This window comes from Lissotriton helveticus, chromosome 2_1 (genome assembly GCF_964261635.1).
Source record: "Lissotriton helveticus chromosome 2_1, aLisHel1.1, whole genome shotgun sequence".
NCBI classification, from domain to species: Eukaryota; Metazoa; Chordata; class Amphibia; order Caudata; family Salamandridae; genus Lissotriton; species Lissotriton helveticus.
Window position 1 is genome coordinate 1,196,990,544 of NC_136059.1, and position 16,916 is coordinate 1,197,007,459.

A 16,916-nucleotide genomic window follows, 5' to 3' on the forward strand; every position below is an offset into this window, starting at 1 on the left:
TCAGGTTTCTCGGACACTCAGATTCAACAATAAAAAACTTTTGACAGTTCCTAGGATTCAACAGGCACGTATGGGCGGCTGACGTTTCTCACTTCATGCAGCAAAATTATGGAACCGGCTCCCCGACCCTGTCCGTCTTGAAACAAATTATCTTCTTTTCAGGAAACATCTGAAAACCTTTCTTTTTCCATGATTAGTGAAGAATGTCTAGGTGTCATGACTGCACTGGGATGCCCTAGGGTAGCCATGCGCTATGTAAATGCGTATTCATTCATTCATTCATTCTTCGGCATGGCTCAAGGTACATTCATGACCTTGCTATAGTGAGTGCCCCATTGATAGACTTAGCAAAGCAGAATGTCCCATTCCAGTGATCTTTTGAATACGACCAAAGTTTAAGAAGAAATAAAACATGGGATTGAGAATGCAACTTAAATACCCTATTTTGACCCCAAGTTACATACTGAGATCACAGTAGATGCTTGACTGGTGGGGCTGGGATAAATCCTTGCTCAACACAATGGCCAGCCAAATACCCAGAGACACATTGTGACCTATGCCAGTAGAAACCTGTCTGAAACAGAACATGCCTACTTTCAGCCAGAGAAGGAGAGTCTGCCTGTAGTGTGGGCCTGCAAACATTTTCATGTGTTTTTATATGGGAAATATTTAACTATCCTCAGAGACCACTAGGCATTGCTCAATATCTTTGGAAAACTGAAAGCTAAGATGCGCCCTTGCATCAAGAGATGAGGGTTGTGACTGCAAGAGTATGACTATGCAATTGTACACAAGCCAGGGAAAGACTAAAACCCGGCAGATTACATTTTACGAGTGACGTTCAATCGCCACAGTTCGACATCCAAAGCAGCTGAAGAATATCTCAACTTCATCGTGAGGTCCAGCATGCCAGCAGCTCTATCCATTGAAGAGATTATCGCTGCTACCAATGCAAATTAAGACATGCTCATCCTCAAAGACCTTATCACAACACAATCTTGGAAGAAAAGTATTGGATCCTTTGCTGATGATGTTGAATTTCAAAAATTCTAAAATGTACAGTATGAGCTATCCGTCATCTGAGAGGGTAACATCTTGAAAGGCTCCATAATTGTCATACCAAGTCATTGAGCTAGCCCATGAAGGACATTTTGGCACTGTAGCACCAAAAGAGCCCTAAGAGACTGAATGAGTTGAAAAAGTGTTGAAAGCGTGCCACCTTTGTAACTGCTTATCCCCAAGGTGTTGCAGCATCCTCTGACAATGTCAGAACTTTTTGTGCATGCCTGGGAGAGAGTTGCAATTGATTTCTTTGAACCTCTAGGGAATGGACAACATCTCGTGGTAGTCATTTATGAATATTCACGTTTTCCTTTGGTGGAAGACTTGTCATCGACAAACCATGACAAAGTCATTGAGCAGCTTGATGAGATTAAGCATGAGCGCAAAATCCGCTCCGATCGCGGATTTTGCGGATTTTCGGTGAATCCGCGATCCGCGAACTCTCGCGGATTTACCGAAAATCCGCAATCCGCGATCGGAGCGGATTTTGCGGTCAAAAGTTCAAGCGAGCCTAATTAACGATGGCGCCGGCAAGCTGCCAGCGCCATCCTGCAATAGTTACTTAATTAGCTTCAACAGGAAGCTCTAATAGATAAGATACAGCAGGGGCTTGAGCGCCTGCTTTATTTTAACAGTTGGAGCTTCCTGTTGAAGCTAATTAAGTAACTATTGCAGGATGGCGCTGGCAGCTTGCCGGCGCCATCGTAAATTATTTCAACTGTGGTGTCTTCTTGAATAAATATGAAGGGCAGGGTTCATTCGGGCACGACGGTCCTGGCACATAAAAATAAACCTCAACAGGAAACACTTGCAGATATCAATAAAGCATGTGCCCTAGTTGAAGCTTAAATTCAGTGACTCATTCATCAGCCCAAAAATTAATCTGCTGCTCTGATCGGTCTCTGCCCTTTTATACACACAAGAGGCATGCTCGCATGGACGCCCCGTCCGTTTGGCCCCGCCCACACACTCGAGGTGTGCACCGTCTTCCCGCCATTTACCCACTATGATGGACATTTCACTCAAGGGATGCCTGCGCACTTCGGCGCGATTGCATAGTAACACACACTTGGTCGCTGGAACTAGTTGAAGCGCAAATGCAGTGACTCATTAATCAGCCCAAAAAAAATCGTGAGCGTTGGGAGGCTGGGCAGATGTGCCTTCTTCCCAAATATATAATCGAAAATCCGCTGTGATGCTGCTCTGATCGGTCTCTGACCTTTTAGACACACAAGAGGCATGTGCGCTCGCGTGGAAGCCCCGTCCGTTTGGCCCCGCCCACACACTCGATGAAGCCCCGCCCCCAAATCCGCAAATCCGCTAAATCCGCGGATTTTGCGGATCCACGATCCGTGGATCCGCTAAATCCGCGAATCGTGGATCCGCAAAATCCGCCCATGCTTAGATGAGATCTTTGCAGTGGGGGGCAGCTCTGCTGTTCTCAAATCTGATAATGGTCCGCCTTTCAGTAGTAAATAATTCATGGAGTTTCTTGTTTGACTCAATGTCAAGCATCAAAATAGTACACCTCTCTGACCCCAGGAAAATGGTGTTGCTGAACAGTTTATGGGCACCCACAAGAAAGTAAGTCAGCGAGCATTGATGGAGGGAATTGATCTAAACACAGCCATGTGTCAAGCCCTTCATGCCTATCAATCAACTCCTTACTCCACAATTGGTGAGAGTGTTGCTACCTTGCTATTTGGGAGAGCCATCCAAACCAAACTTCCACATTAAACATTGGACTGATCAATCAATGCCAATAAGGTTCATGCCACAGACACTTCTCTAAAGTGCAAAATTAAACCATACGCTAATCAGCACCGATGCACCCAGGAAACAGTCTTTTATAAAGGGGACTGGGTTCTGGTCAGAGAGAAACGAATGCAGAAAACAGACAGACGGTTTGCTGTCAAACCTTTTAGGGTTGTACCTTGCAAAGGACACATGGTGACAGCGCATCATCCCGGAAAGTCCATCACACAGGACTCTTCACACCTTAAACACATACCTCAATGTTTGTCAGCTCCTGAGATCATGTGGGAGGCCACCATGCTTGAATATCCAGATCAACCGTCTGAACCTATGCCACTGGTGCCTGATCAAGGTGCATCTCAACTAATTCATGCAGCCCGATCTGGCAGACCAGTGCGAGCACCTCGTCAACCCTTTGAGGAAATATGATGCGTTTGTTGTCTGTACTATTTAGTTAACAAAAGGGGTGATATAATGTCTTTGATATTATGCACGCCAGGGCCCTTGTAGTTCTGGATGGACTCTAAACAGGGATTACGCAGTCTGCTGGGAGGTGTTAAAGTGTGGGTATGAAAGTTATGACGCAATGTGTACAGTATGTTTTCATATGCTGAGGAATTAGGACGTCTGTTGCAGAGCTCCGTGTGTGGCGTGTTCATTTGCATGCTCCCGAGCTGGGGAAGACACGATAGTATTCCCTTGACCAAGCTCCCCTAGCTCCGTCTCTAGGGAACTCACGTGGCGACCTCTGTTGAGTATTCCTTCCATTCCCTTCTTCCTCATTAGAAGTTTGCTATATCAGTATCTTCGGGCCATGGCACTAATCTGGGTTTCTGGATTTGAAATTGCAGGGTCCTGAAACGCCAGATCCGGTTTTACCAGGAGATAATTAGCACCCATTAACCCGGATTGAAAGTGGCAAGGCTGTGGGCGGAGGTGCAGCCCAGTGTTCAGAGAGTGAGTGTTGGTGGATTAAAGAGGCTTGGGGTGGAATCAAGCCAGGCCATGAACCTTGATATTTCGCATTCCAATCTTTGATACTGCTAACTCCTAAACAAAACTTCAGAAATCAGCTCTTTTTATAACACAAATGAAGCATCGGTGCAGCTCAAGCCACACCAGCCTCCTCCCACATCAAAGGGGAGGATACAACATGCCCCACAGCAATGCTAATATTCGCCCCATACGCTGTCTCTGGTCTCACTTGTGATGCATACATTATGAAAATAATTTGATCATTTTATTTGTAAACCATACCCTTTAAAAAGCAAATGGCTTACATTCTACATCCTAAATCAGGCATAACTAAAAAAAAATCCAGAGCAATGGGTGTCTTAAAATACTCCTTCATGAGGGAACACGTCTGTATTATAGCGTTATTGACACCGAGAAATCCGAATTTGTGAATGGAAAACTAGGCCAGAGAACATAAGTTATCAGTGGCATATTTAATAGCCCCAATCCGATGTGGCATAATAATAATAATAATCCACATTTGTATAGCGCACAATCACCCGTTAGGGTCTCTAGGCGCTGGGGGCCGTCGGGAAGATTAAGCAAGCTATTGCCCAGAGTCGCATGGTGCTGGGCTAACCTGCCGCCGGAGTCGGGGATCGAACCCTGATCCCCAGATTCCAGCGTCAGTCGCCCTGGCCGCGGCGCCACGACTAAGACACCGCTCTGAGCGATTCCACTATCAATTTTGAAGAGAACTTGAGATAAAATGATGTAGCAATCTTTTTGTAGTAATGACAGAGGGTAAGGGCAACATTAATGCACCACTTGAATAAAGGCAATTTTATGCTGCACTCAGGTTTTTTAAGTGTGCTGTAATGATGGAGTCATAAAATAGATTTCAAAGTTCTGTATTAAGTGGAAATATGTTAAACTAGTACTCAACTGAAAAGCTGCCTCTCATTGAATCTTTTACATTTAAATGATCATTTTAAAAGATCTGTCTATATCAAGCAGGATGCAATTTTATACAGTAATGCAAGCTTGGTACTGTCATATCCCTATTGCTCTGAGGCTATCTCGCAATGATGCTCAACACTCGGGCCTGATGCACAAAGGCAAACCTACACTTTTGTGTACGTTTACGATTGTTTGCTATTCACAAAGGGATTTACTAGGAGTATATTTATGAGTGCAGGGCCTCTGAACATAAAAAGACAGGCCATCATTCCCTTTGTGAATGGCAAATAGTCGAAAACATGCATGAAGATGTAGGTTTACCATTGTGAATCAGGCCCTAGATACATTTGTCTAACAATAAAACTAAAAATAATGTAAACTATGCTAATAATCATCATCATCAAGATCATCATTAGAAAAAGAAAAGAGTATTCAGAGATACCTTGCTGTTAGAGATATAGGGAATACCCTTTCATTCAGAGCTACCTTGCTGTTAGAGATATAGGGAATCTCATTACATTCCTTCGGAATTCCTATGTGGTAGTTTTGCACCATGAATTATAGATCCATAGGGGATGCTGGTAATCCTTGAATGCAAAACTACCTGAAACTACATTTACCAGCTGGAATGGGGAAGTATTTGAGAATTGGTCTAAACACACCAATTGCAACAGGTATTCCTCAAATGATGGACTGTTTTCAATGAAAAAATTCCAACAGGTTTGACCTGGCGATGTGTGGCCTCAGTGAACCAGTTGCAGTAATATTTCACTTTTCGAATCCCTAGTCAGTAGGTAACGCCTGTTACCAACCACTCAGATTTGCGCTTCATTTCAGAATGAAGACCATATAGTGCAAATTTAGCAGCATTTCTATTTGTCTCATAAAAATGCATGCCTGTCTACGCATGCTTGTGTGTCATCAAGTCTTATGCACAGATTGGAGTCTCTACGGGGCATAACGACTTTCTGAGAAAGTAAGATTGAACATATCTATTTTCTGAAATGTCTGGGTGAAATTCTAGAGGAAAATGAGGAATTACTAAGGAAATTGGACTCTAAATTACTGATTGCGGGGTCAATCGCATTTCTAGGTGCCTATCGGGGTCCACCTTGGAATGTATCCCACAGAGTGAAAAGAAAGGGATTATCTCAAACAGGTACAGCAATTAATAGGGGGCATATTAACACTACAGCAATTGGTTAATCACATTCAATAAAATAACCTGCTAGACCCAACCTAAGTCGGATTCTGGAGTGGCTATAGCACGGAGACAGCGTTAATTGAAGCCACAGACGAAATCAGATGGTCCCTTGACTGGGGAGGTAGAGCGACCCTCATCCTACTGGATCTATCAGCAGCCTTTGAAACTATTAATCATGGGCTGCTGTTAGATCGGCTAGGAGAGATCGGCATTAGTGGCACTGCACTGGATCTGTTAAGCTCTTTCATTCTGGGTAAAGAACAGTCAGTAGCACTAGGTGAGTGTGTCCCTCAACCATTTTTGTTACCTTGTGGGGTCCTTCAGAGGTCCTTGCTTAGCCCCACTTTATTTAATGCTTATATCACCCCTCTAGCCGAAGTAATAATGTCCTATGGTTTCTCTCTTACAGCTTATGCTGACGATACACAAATTGTCTTCTCTTTGGCTAGTGGTGAAAACAGGACAGGGTCCAGATTTTGTGACTGCCTGTTAGCGGTCAGTGGCCGGATGAATATGAACTGCTAAAAAAATTGAACTCCAGGAAAACAGAGGTCCTACTGTTTGGCTCCCACTCTTCCTTTTGGACTTCCATCTGGCGGCCAGAAGAGCTGGTGGCAATCCCGAATCCGGTCACCGAACTTGGGCGTACTAATTGATAATAAAATCACTTACCCCGACCAAAATAATGCTGTTTCGTTCTCCTCTTTCCACACACTAAGGACCATCAAAAAATCTTACCGTACATTCCCTCTGAATTGCAAATAACGATTGTCACTTCTCTGATGCTTTCTAAGAATGACTACTGAAGCGGTCTATACCTAAATTTGCATCAGCTCTTAATGAACAAGTTTCAAATTCTCCAAAATGCTGGGGCATATTTCCTACTGAAGAGTCACAAATATCAGTCAATATCTAAATCCATCAGAAAGCTACAATGGTTGCGAGTCAGACAAAGAATCACTCTGTATTGCCTACAAAGCAGTACATAACCTAGGCCCAGAATTCATTAAAAGCAGTTTTAGCTGGTATATCCCAGGTAGGACATTACGGTTGACGACGGACAAATGTGCGGTACTGTCCAGGTTTAAACACTCTTCCTGGGAGGGAGACGTTTTGTAATTCGACCTACAAAGGCCTGGAACTCTCTCCCTCTGCAAATCAAAGCTACGCACAGCTTACTTACTTCCAGAAAGGTTTTGAAAACCTGGCTGCGTAATTCTGAATGAGTTTATCACACTTCGATCCATTAATGAGTTTCTCTCCTGATAGCAGAAAATCTAGCACCAAGACGCCTCTGGGTATTCGAGTGCTCTCATAATATTAATTAAAATAACATAACTGTACAGTTTGAAGAATCATGGGCGAGAAGTAGCAGTAATCTTCAGAAGAACATGTCGTGTTTTATTTATTTCATTTCTTCTTTTTCACATTTATTTGTTGGGGGAATACCACCCTGTGCCTCCTGATGAGAACTACTTGGTTCAAAATGTGTGGCGCAGTATTATCCATGGAGCACAAGGGATGAATGAATTCATGAAAAGATACTTCAAACCGTGGATTGAATAAAGTAATCAATTTAAAGAACCTTCTTGATGGATTTTTCAAGTTTGGAGATTTTGAAAGTTATTTTAAATTGTGTACAGGAGAACCTGAGCGCTACACTCATCAGGACACGCGATAGCTTAACTTTGTCGAAACATGTTAAAAGGACTGTTGTTCCATTTGGACAGGAGGAAACCAGCTGGTGCAAGAAACCCCCCACTTCAAAATTAAATTCCTTATCCAAAATATGTCAGACCGAGGGTGTGCGGTAAGGAAATCCAGTTCATTGACCGCAGTTAATATTGACCGTAGGTCGAATGATTACACAATCTAATTATGAATACACTAATGAGTTAATTGAAAGCCCAATAGGAGTAATGAGAGGTAATCTGATTATTGCACACCTTTCATGCTCATGAGTAATGCAGCAACATCGTATTGCCTGTGATTTGTGGCATGCCTTTGTATACCAAACTGCAATCATACCAACACATGCATGTAATTGCAATAGTGAACCAGTAATATCGTTTGACATGCTAAGCACTCAACCTTGAAATTTGCTTGCAAACTGAGTGTTACAGTATTACATTTTAGCAGATTCACATAGCATTTGAACTATCCAAAGCGTTACAAATATGTAACATTCAGTTAGGTAATAGGAGAACCAGATGTTGTCATTCCCAAGACTCCAGATGAGGTTTTGATATAAGAACATTTTACTCCCTGCTTTTGAAAGTTGAGACTGGCTTTTGTGTAACTGTATTCATTTTTATCTAATTTTTTCTTATTATTATGTAAAATAATTTTATTTTTCTACTGTTTTAACCTGTACTTTTTATGGTTGCAAACAAGTGGTAACCGAATAAAAGAAATAAACAAGTTGAGACTAACTTTATTTATTATTGTTTCAAAATGTAATTCTCATTGCTGCCGTGTGTTTTTTGGTGAGTTACTAAATAAAGAAAAACTTTAATGATGAACCGCAACCCATGCTTTAATTGTAACCAGGAAATCACGTACATATTTTTTCACCCTAAAGACTGTTCACATTAGGAGGCAAGGTCAGTAAATTGCCTACTTGTAGGGTTGATGTTAATAGCCTGGACATAGTTATAGTGTTGTGCAGGTGGAGTTCTTTAATTTCATTACTCCCTATTTTCTGTCAGGTATATATGTATGAATACAGGAAGTAAAAGGAATCAGTACTTTGCAGTATGCGAGGTAAGTACTTCCAGAACTCCATCCGAAGGTATGTATCCATCAATTTCATCGATAATCAAGGGTCAGTCAACTCACTGGTCACCGTATCCACCATTTTTTGTGTGGTGGTCGGGCCTTCTTCTTTCTTGCACCATAAAGATGGAACAAGCTACCCTCCCATCCAAGACAAGAACGTTTTTCTTGTATTTAGGTTCAAATCAGTTTAATTACATTTCAGTATTACAAACAGAAAAAAACGCAAGTTGGTGCTCACCCCAGTAGTAAACAAACACATTACAAAAGAACCAAACCCTCCTCCCTCCCTCTGGGTACTCGGTCCAAGTTCCTTCTCTAGAAAATAAAAATAACAGTAAGTGTCCCCCACTTGCCCATCTGAGGATCATTACTGATCCCTCTCCAGGGTTTCTGGCTCTCTCCAGTTCAGTAAACTGAGGTATCGGGGACAGGTCAGCCCTCAAAATTCCATCGAAAGAAGTGTGGGAAGGAAGTTTTTCCGTGCCCCACTGGGTGAGGATGTTTTGAAAGGCAGTACCAAGCGCGAGACCTATTGCCGCCTGTGAGATTTTAGTGGGAATTAACGCATTCGGTAGAAATCTAGGTAATTGAATGTCAAAGTGGGCATCAATGTCTGTCAGTACTGTATATCAATATGCCTAAGCTTTGGCAGTCCCAAAGCAGATGGAGCAGGGTCCCTGGGAATCACAGCCTCTCTAGTAGTCCACTCTCTGAGTGGGGTCACCCCTGTACAGTCTGACTGGGGTATGGTACCAGTAGGTAGCTATATCAGTGGCTGTCTCTGTACTAGCAGTGTTTCAAGCAATACGCCGCACCCTGTTAAAAATCTCGTTCCATTCTTTAGACGTCAATGTCCTCCCCCATTCAGGCTCCAACCTCTTTTGCCCAGAGGATTTGATCACCAGATTGGCCTGCTGAAGGATAGAATATATTTCAGTTATCAGGTGACTGTTAGTACTTTTGGTCACAAGCCACTATTTCAATAATGTAAGTGGGTGCAGTACCCCAGGCCGGATGGTGGGATGAGTGAGCCAATGGTGAATCTGTAAATAGTGCTTCATCTCCGATTCTGGCGGGAAACATCATTAACAACGAAGGCAGTACTACGCGTAACGTTTACAACGAGGCACTTACCACGTAAACGTCTTTCCAACGCGTATGCCTTCAACGATCGTATTTACCACGAAAAAAAAAAACGAAGGATTAAAAAGGGGGGTTGGGGGGGGTCTCCCCCCCCATAAAAAAACGATCCCGCCGTGCCGAAAAAAACAGTGTCATAAGAGAGGAAGCGGAATAAACTTCCGCTTCCTCTTTATGACGTAAGAACGACGTGGCAAAGAAGATGAGGGGAAAACGAATTCCGTGGTAACGCATGCGTGGAAAAGGCATGCGTTGCAACGGAATTCGTGGTAACAACATATAACCGATTCTGGCAGAGTGAAGTCCCTTAGAAGCTGCTCAAAGAGACAGGTCCTGCCTTGTCAAAAAGATGGCCTATAAACCTACAGCCCCCGGACTGCCACATCAAGAAGCTGGTGTGATCTAATCCAGGATAAAGTCTGTGTTACCCAAAATGGGAGTCAACGGGTAAGGGAACAAAGTCAGTGCTTTGTGTATGAGCTACCGATCCCACACCTCAAGAGTAGCCCTAGCAAAAGGGGAGGAGTACAGACTCCACGCCCTCTGTGATCTGGGCAAGACCGGCACTTTCAATAGATGTTGACGTGACACTGCTCTAACCTTAAAAAGCTAGCATTTCTTGTATTCATCACAGCTCCATTCCATTAGGAAGAGGAGGCATGCAGCCTTATAGTAATACAAGGGATTTGGAACCCCCAGTTCCCTTTCCTGGGTTGATTGGAACTCTGCTCCTGGCTCATGCAGGGTCTCCTCTCTGTCCAGATGAAACGATTCAGCTCCCCTTGAAGGATCTTGAGCATGCCCAAAAGAGGGGCTAGTGGGAGAGCATGGAAGAGGAACAGGACCCGTTGGAGAATAGTCCTCTTTAATGCCCCCACTCGACCTAGCCATGAAAGACAATAGTGCTTACATTTGCCCAAATCTTTAAGCATTTGCGTGGAGCAAATTCTGGTAATTAATGGTAGCCATCGCGTGCACCGCAGAAGCCACCTGGACTCCCAGGTAGGGGATCAAGGTAGATGACCATTGGTGTGGATATTGGGCAATCCATACTAATATTATAAAGAGAGAGCCCAAACCTTTGAGGCGGGTAATGTCAGTAACCACAGCACCAATCACAACACCCAATACAGCGTTGGAGCGGAATGCAGCAGAAGGACATAGGCTATGCAGACGGCCACCATATATATATATTTTTTTGCAGAGTTTTATATAGAGCAAACTTGACACAAACTGAATCAGGTATCAGCGCACTTTACATAGCATCAGTTACGTTACATGAGGACACACATTCATTTTTGTTAGGCACGGGGAGATTAAGTGATTTGCCCAGAATCACAGGATGTTTGGCATCGTTACCAAGACTCGAACCCAGATCCCCAGGTCCGAGGTCGAACGCCTTAGCCGTTAGGCCAACTCCTCTATACATTTAAAAGGTAAAGGAACCGTGCCAGCAAAGTAGTCCCTTGTGGGCTTGTCTGCGTTGTGCTGTGGGCGTGGGCTGGGGGCGTGACTAACGCTGGGGGCGTGTGGTACGGCCATCACATCGTGGGCTGTGGGCGTGTGCTGGGGCGTGACAAACGCTGGGGGCGTGACAAACGCTGGGGGCGTGTGTTCGCCCTTCATGCCATGTGAGTCGTACATAGAAGCGCCAATTACGTTGCTGCGTAGCATCAAGGGGCACGCTGGGGGCGTGACACGCTGGGGGCGTGTGTCCGGCCTTCATGCCATGTGAACGCAATTGCGCCGCATCAAGGGGCACGCTGGGGGCGTGTGCTACGTTCCGCCCTTCATGCCATGTGGGTCGTACATTATTCAGAAGATCGTCTGCTGTGGCCCTGTGCTGGGGGCGTGACAAATGCGTTCACCTGGAGGCCTGGTAAGTAACGTTACTGCAGCCTCTCCTGCGCGCTGTTACTGAACTCTCTCATTCAACGAAATTACACACGCCTGCTACCATCAACCAGGGCTCTAGCCGGTCTCAGGCGGCGGATCAGTACACTAATTACACACGCCTGATAACATCAACCAAGGCTGCAGCTGAGCCTCAAGCGGGGGAACACGCACCTGCTAACATCAAACAGGCCTGCATCTGGGCCTCAAGTGGGGGAACACGCAAATGAGCGTGTCTGCGGGGACAATTACTGCAGCCTCTCCTACTCGCTGTCACTCAACTCTCTCATTAAATGGATTTACCCACGGCTGAAACTCTCTCATTCAACGACATTACACACGCCTGCTAACATCAACCAGGGCTGTAGCCAGGCTCAGGCAGCGGATCACTACACCAATTACACGCGCCTGCTAACGTCAATCAGGGCTGCAGCTGGGCCTTCTCCGTCCCTTTTCTAATGAAGCAAAAAATTTTGTCTACCGCGAGATTTTAAAATAAATTGGCCTTGTCAAATACACACATTACACACATTCTATTTCATACCCGGAAAACGTCGGGACTGGCTGCTAGTCATTAATGGGTCTGTAGCAGGCAAAACTGAGGGATACAGGGCCCGCAACTTCTAGAGATTAATCCGAAAGTCTGCCACTTTCCCAAAGTCCTCAAGCACCGGAAGTGCCAGAAGTGCTCTCAATGGGTCTTCGAGGGCAACTATCACATCATCGGCACATTCCAGTGATATGTGGATTACCGTGAACTCTCTAGGCCATGGGCTCCATATATAGAGCAAAAAGCATGGGCGACAGTGGACACTCCTGTCACGTTCCCCTATGAATAGGGAATGGGTACAGAGAAGTGGCCTTTAACCCGCTCCATTGCCTGCGGCTCCCTATAGTTACACAAGGTCTTTTAACAGAATCTTCAGTGTGGAGCGAAAATGCTGAATTGTCTCCTCCATATAAGGCCAATGAACCCGTTCAACCACCTTCTCAGCATTGATGGTCAGGAGTATTATTTCTCTCCCAGAGCACTTAGCCTTATAAATGAGGTGCACGTTTCTTTTAGTATTGTCCCGACATTGATGATGGGGGATAAACTCAGAATGTTCTGGGTCTACCAAACCTGGCATGTAGGGGCCCAGGCCCGCTGCAAGAATATCAGTAAACAGCTTAATATCACCATTAAGAAGAGATATGAACCACATGCTTCCTGTATTTCCTGTGTTTGGGAAAAACAACAATGGAAGCTTTTAGTATCGAGGGTGGTATATACACTGACTCAGCAAAGGAGTTGAAAAGCCTAGGGAGGACTGGGGCTAGAGAGGTGCAGAATGTTTTATAAAAAAGGCCGGAGAAGCCATCCGGGCCCGGGGACTAAAGGGGCTTCTTATTGGCAATGGTCTAGATCACTTCCTCCACTCAGGCAGGCCAGTTCAAAGCATCTACCTGTTCAGATGTCAGGGAGAGGTGCGCACTCCATGAAGGTAAGAGCGAGGAGCCTCCTGGTAAATCTCCTGTAAACAGTAAGTCTCCCTAAAATAGTCCCAGAAGGCCACTGCGATGGAGCCGTCCCAAGTAACATCTGTATCATCTATGCCACCCGTGCCAATTGCCATTGAGCCTGGAGTTTATTAGCCAACAGCCAACCACACTTGTCTCCTCGAACATGGAAGGAGTGTCGCAGTCTGAGTAGTTCACATTCAGCCTTATCCAAATCCAGGCCTTTTAATTTGCGAAAACCCAGCCTCTAGCTGTAGCTGGACTTGGGGAATCCCGGTCCACTTATGAATGCGTTCCAGCTCTAAAAGACTCTGAAGAACCTCCCTTTTGTATTGGGGGGTTTATTACCACCACCGATATGGCAATCAGCTCTCCTCAGATAACTACTTTTAGGGTCTCCCACAAAGTGGCCATAGAGGTCTCTGCATTGCCATTAAAGGCTAGGTAATCAGTAACCTCTTGAGTAACAGTCAAACCATTTCAGGTCTTTGCAGTAGACTCTCCTGGAGGCACCAAGGGTGGGGGGCTCGCTGCTCAAGGGGAGTTCTGAGAGATAGAGACACTGCGGGCATGATCTGAGGGGATATTGGCTCAATCCTCTCCACAAGCTTCTGCAGCTCACCCAGTCTCTAGATATACCTCCCACCCATGGAAGTGAACCAGGCCTATGATGGCAAGCTCCACGTGAGGAGCAAGAACATAGTGGACCCCTGTGAAATGTGGGTACCCCCCAACAAAACCCCAACTGTGAACGATGAACTAACACAGTTCCATTGAAACTTACTACACTGGCCAAGGCCAGGAATGTCCCGAAGGAGTCCAGGGTCAAGGGGCCATTAAAGTACCTCCAACTCCACCAGGAAGAACTCCTGTACCGTCCCTTCACCCCGGGGACCAACCCCCACCCCCGGATGTAAGAAAGATCAGTAGGTCACGGTACATCTCAGGGGTGTCCAACTGGCCAGGTTTGCCAGTCAGGTTGTTCAACACCACCTGCCCTTCCATGGCTATGGTCACTTGATCCAGGAGCTGTCCTTTCGGGAAGGCAATCCTCCACACCATGGAAACGTTTCTTGGCCTTTCGATCATGAGGGCTGTTCGACGGGTCAGACTGCTTCGTGTCTGCTATGTTTAACAGATGGCATGTGTTAGATAGGGATCGTAGCTAAGGTAATGTTCCTTCCCACCGGAAAACCAATCAGAACGGATGTTCCTAGGAGTAGCAGATGCCTTTGTCGCTGGGACAGAGCATCACTGGTCGGAAGGCTTTGTGTTTCTGCAAGGTAAGAGCGGAGAGGTCTTGAAAGAGAGACAATTTATGTCCATTAAATTGCAGAGGGATATATCTCTGGCCTTGCAAAGTTTCGTTTCTTTCAGTTGGCAATCATGGACACAGGCCAGAATGTCAGTGGGACGAGCTTTATCCTGTTGAGGCTGGCCGGCTCTGTGGACACTATCGAGTTGGGTCTTTGTATCAGCTTGTGCACCGAGTAACTGGAGAACGATGGCTCTCACATATTCCCTAATATCCGTACTATCATCTTTGTTTGATGCTCCCGTAATGCGGATATTATTTCTTCGTGACCAATTCTCTAAATGTTCAGCATGCGCTTTCATGTCAAGCTGTTGATCTCGAAGGCGGAGCACTTCCTGTTGCCGCTACTCAAGCTCCTCATCTTGGCTGGATTTGTAAGACTCAAGGGCTGATACTATGTCTCCCACCTCTGTCAGGTCATGGCGAATATCCTGGGAAAGGTCCTTTTTACCTGTCTGTAGGCCTTCCCAAAGGGAGGCACACAAATCCTCAAGAAAAAACCTTGCCGCGGGTCCATCATTTTCTTCGCCATCTACCTCATACTCCAACCAGGAAGGAGAGGGCCACTCAACCCAGGAGCCTCTAGTGAACCAAGTAAGCATCTCCCTGGGGGATCTATATTTCCTCACTCTAGCTGCTGACGTAATCTCCTAGTTAGATCACTGTAATCTGCTCAAATCCCACAATGTGGTTAGAGACTTGAGTTCACCTCCTAGGGAGAAACGATCTTAAAGTATGGGTTGTCACCTGGTTCAGGGGTTATTCTTGTTGCGGGTTCACAGCCAAGGAGTTGGGTAGGAGGGCCTGCTTGCAACGTGACCATCACACTGGTGCCCATCTTTGGGCCTCAGAACAAACCCTCACCAAGAGAGTCACCAGGATGTGCTGGTATCTGAGAGGCTGGAGCTGTTCCTAGCCCCTCCGACAAGTGTCTGGGCAGGTGGAAAGGTAAGAAGTCCAGCACTAGTGTGTAAGTTTCATGGCTATCACTTGTAATCTAGAGATTTCCCCTTCCTAGCCACTTAAGTGTTTGGTAGCATGGCAGTCGAAGTCTTCAGGAGGCCAACACTTACCTCGCGGTGTGCATTCAAAATATTGAATTTTTTATATCGAGTAGCAATAATAGCGAGTAAAAAATATAGAATAGACATAATATCGACTAGACAGAATATAGACTAACAAAATATTGAATAGAATGGTATTAATATCGAATAGAATAGCATTAATATCGATTAAAAAATATAGAATGGACAAAATATCGAATGGACAGAATATAGACAACAAAAATATCGAATTTTAGGTAAGTAAGTTAATATTATTTTTAATTTGTGTGTAATATAATTTTGTAGCGGGTTGTGGGTTTATAGGGGAATAGGGTGGGAAGTAGTTTAATTATAATTAATAAAATATGTTATTTTATTTATTGGTATTTATTTTGAGTTAATTGTTAATTAATTATTAATTGGTAATTAATTAAAATATAATTGGTAATTATTTTTAATCGATTAATTTTTAAATATGTTAATGTTAGTAATTTATTTTCTGTAGCGGGTTGTGGGTTTATAGGGGAATAGGGTGGGAAGTAAATTAATTATAATTAATTTGCCTCATCTTAGCAGCTGCTGGCACAGTGTTTTCATCTTGCGGGGGTTATAGGCATGCATGATCAAGGAGCCTCTGCATGTTCAGGGGTCTTGCTCCGATCTCTTACCTTATTTGTAGCACCGGGTGTGCTGAATCAACCACTGTCCCCGCTAGGCTCTGCCCCACCACACAGCCATCCTGCATAGCACCGCGACCGCTGCTCACGGTGATCCAGGGACACTGCTTTCCGCTTCCGCTGATGATTTCTGCTCCCCCGCACCTCTGCTAACCGGACGCTACTCATGCCATATTCTAGCAGGCTGGGCAGACTATGCAGCCTGCTCACTCCTTAGCGCAACATGGCTGTCGCAATTTTGTATTGAGTCCTGGAGGCTGCCGACGAGGTGCTCGCAGCCAACAGAGAGGTATGAGCGGTTATTCCAGGAGTCCTCGGTGCACATGGGGGACCTGACAATGGGAGCACACCCAAGGGGTCTTAGGGAATGGGTTACAGCCCTCGAATGGCAGCAGGCAATGGAGGGACGGGATGGCACATTCTATCGGTCCACCATCTTGGACACGCATTTCCTTGCATTTAAAAAAAAACTAAGGGCCATATTATCAAGAACAGAGATAACATTATCGCCGCTTTAGAGGCAGGAAACTGCCGCTAAAGCGGCGTAAAGGGGCTTGATAATAGGCCCTTGTGAATTCGCATAGAAGCCCAGGTTCACACCAGAACCTGGGCTTCTATAGGAATTCACAAGGGCA

General features: G+C 45.0%; 1 protein-coding gene across 1 annotated transcript in view; it reads right to left on the reverse strand.

Moving 5' to 3' along the window:
- Positions 1 to 16,916, reverse strand: part of BANK1 (B cell scaffold protein with ankyrin repeats 1) — a 2,434,538-nt gene that overhangs the window by 2,009,914 nt on the left and 407,708 nt on the right. The window lies entirely within an intron of this gene.